Source organism: Pinus tabuliformis, chromosome 1_2 (assembly GCF_031772625.1).
Source record: "Pinus tabuliformis cultivar Carrire ecotype Pingquan chromosome 1_2, CPIR1, whole genome shotgun sequence".
NCBI lineage: Eukaryota > Viridiplantae > Streptophyta > Pinopsida > Pinales > Pinaceae > Pinus > Pinus tabuliformis.
Window position 1 is genome coordinate 52,952,929 of NC_142298.1, and position 3,270 is coordinate 52,956,198.

The 3,270-nt window shown below is 33.5% G+C and overlaps 2 non-coding genes across 2 annotated transcripts; both read right to left on the reverse strand.

Annotated features, from left to right (window-relative positions):
• Window positions 1-577: 577 nt before the first annotated feature.
• TRNAD-GUC (transfer RNA aspartic acid (anticodon GUC)) lies at window positions 578-649 on the reverse strand. The gene has a single exon. It is a non-coding gene; the product is annotated as a tRNA-Asp (tRNA).
• A 226-nt stretch (window positions 650-875) lies between these two features.
• On the reverse strand, window positions 876-946 carry TRNAG-GCC (transfer RNA glycine (anticodon GCC)). The gene has a single exon. It is a non-coding gene; the product is annotated as a tRNA-Gly (tRNA).
• Window positions 947-3,270: the final 2,324 nt, after the last annotated feature.

A 3,270-nucleotide genomic window follows, 5' to 3' on the forward strand; every position in this document is an offset into this window, starting at 1 on the left:
GAGGGGAAATAGTGGCATACTATTCATATTCAAATTGGAATCCATGAGGCACTTAGGCATTCAATTGGTGGACTTATGTGAGATTTTTTAAAAACACCAAGCACATAATTATAGGGTTTATTGAGCTTAGGTGTACAACTTGAGTTTTGTGTGCTTAGAGCCATATGGATGAAGGTTTTAGGAAAGCCTAGGAAAGAGGCACATAAATGTCTAAAACATAGCAATGCTATTTTGAGTGATTTAGTGAAAATTAGGATATGCTAGATGCAAATCCATGAGTGCTTCCTACACCTACCTTAAATGTCTCATAACATCTTGTGATATGGCTTCTTTGTGTGAATACTACCAATGCTTACCATATTATATAATAGGGTTGAGTTGTATACGTGCAACCGAAGCAAGAAAATGTGGTAAAAATTAATTAACCAAAGCAAGAAAATGCGGTAAAAATTGAATAATTAATTTTGAAATTGGAAAACCAAATACTAAATATTAATTATTTTGCAATTGAAAAACCAAATACTAAATATTCATTATATTGCAATTGATTGCCGTGGGCAAATTGGAAAACAAAAGACGCCGTTGCCGGGGATCGAACCCGGGTCACCCGCGTGACAGGCGGGAATACTCACCACTATACTACAACGACAAGTGATATTCGACGCACTAACGTATCTAATAACTAATCGACGATCGAATTCGAAACGGATTACTTGGAGTGCCGGTTTCTTTGTCTGTTGTATTAGATCCTTAATTAATTGCGCCTTCAAAACCGAAATCGCAAACGACAAAGATAAACAGCCCTTGCACCAGCCGGGAATCGAACCCGGGTCTGTACCGTGGCAGGGTACTATTCTACAAAGATAAACAGCCCTTGCACCAGCCGGGAATCGAACCCGGGTCTGTACCGTGGCAGGGTACTATTCTACCACTAGACCACTGGTGCGAACAGATACCTATAAAATATCTGTCTCCTTCAGGAGATAGATTTCTATTTCCACGATTTTCCAACTCCAGGGCCTCTTCCATTCAATTGTATTTCTATTTGTTTATAGATGAAGGTAAAAGCATGTGATATAACAAATAAATAATCACTATTACATGTTTCCCTCGGAATGAGAATTATTAAATTGAAAACACGACTCCCGTGTTTTGCAGGTAGATTTTCTTACGGCCTTTTCTCTCTCTATCTCTTAATTCTTGTATTCATATGACCCTTATAATTCGTTGATTTACGAATTCATCTCTCAAAACATTTCTAACTCAAAATTAAAATTTTAAAGTAATCCAAACCACCATTTTAATACAATGTATGCTTTTTCGTTCCCAAAAAAACCACCATTCTTTGCTTTCTTAAGGTTCACTTATATTTATTCTTATTCTTAGTAGGCTTTAAGTATCATCATCATACTTTTCTATAAAAAATTTTTTACTATTTTTTCAAATCTGATATAATTAAATTCTAATTATAAAACAATTTTTAATTAAATTAGCAGTATAGATTCATCTTAACCACGAATATATTAAGCACTGAGAAGAATCAAATCTTTCGATATGCAAACCTCTTTTAGAGTGTAAAATTTGAAAAAAGGTTTGCACCTTCAGCGATTTAATCCCTATCAAAACTCGATAAATAATGTGGTTAAGATGGATCTATACAGGTTTCTCTCTCTCTCAGTGTGTAATTTTTCATTTCTTAAATTGCATTTTTGAATACATAAATGGATGCAATGTCTTGAAAGTCCCTTTGGACACTTTGATTATGTAGAATACACAACTTAAATGTCCTATTCCAACATATATTTGCTATATACACATATATATGAAAATCAACCAAAATATAAAATAACGAGACTACTTGAAATGTTTTAAAGTTTTGTTTTGTTTTTTAATTATTTATTTATTTTTTTATGATATGTACATATATGCGTAGTTGACATTCAAATTTTTTACTTATTTGACCATATTAACATGTTTTTATGTTATTAATATATTTTTAAGTACACGTCATTATTACTTAACTTTGCATGGTGAAAGTATTTTATTTATCACCCACATTGATTATTTTTATTATTACTAATATTTTCCATATTAACTTGTTTTTCTGTTGTTAATGTAGTTTTAAGTACACGACATTATTAATTAACTTTGCATGGTGAATATATTTTATTTATCACGCACATTGAATATTTTTATTATTAATAATATTTTTTAAATGCTACATATCAATTCTATAATAAAAATTGAATGAATTATACATCTCCCTCTTATTAGAAAGTAGCTAAATAATTCTACTTTTAACTTCCTTTTGACCATTGAAGTATTTTACTATAGTATGTGTGTGTGTGTGTGTTTGTGAATTAATAGAATTTATATTACTCGAAAACTGGATTACATAGATATCAAATGGTACACAAAGGGAGTACAAACTCTCAACCATCGAACATTGTCGCCTAGACAAACCATATAAATTTTCTGAACAAAATACCAATATATTAAGGCCATACAAGGCATGGTTACCTCCCCATACAAATTAGATGCTGAAGTAAGAGCAATTTTCCATAGAGGGACGACTAATTCAAATGCCCACACCAACATTCACACATGAGCACATATAAATTGTCCATTACATCACGATTGGAGATCCGCAAGGAAACTATATACTTCTGGGACATGATCCTCCCAAGGTGCCACAACTAAAACCACCGAACAACAAAAGGAGAAACCATCATCTCTAACCTAGATACAAGTAAGCCATCCACAAAATTCATAACAGTTGTATATCAACATAAGCTTATAACAATAGATACGAAACAAAACACCATAGACTGAAAATGAGAACCATAAACAACCCTCAGAAGCACATGACTGTGACCATACTACATCGGCGTAATCCATAGACCTAAAGACCATCAAGGGGCCTTCCAAAGACAAAACCAGAAGCTTCAGGAAAGACCCAAATTGTGCCACCCACCACCCATGCTCACTAATCATTATCTTAGGATGTGATATTAGTCAAAACCCTTACGTTGGACCTAGGGGGATCCATCAGGTCCCCACCATTTGACTCACAGGCTATGTAGCTCTCCACATACACCAACCAAGCATCAATTTTATCCACATAGAACCTCAAGTTCCTAAGAATTCTCTTAACATCCTCTAGAGAGGAAAAAATATTACATTTTTCCACCTGCTTATCCCTCATAACCAAGCCCAATAAAGTCTTCATTTTCTAATGGAGCGCTACTGAATTTAAATACTATTCTTTCC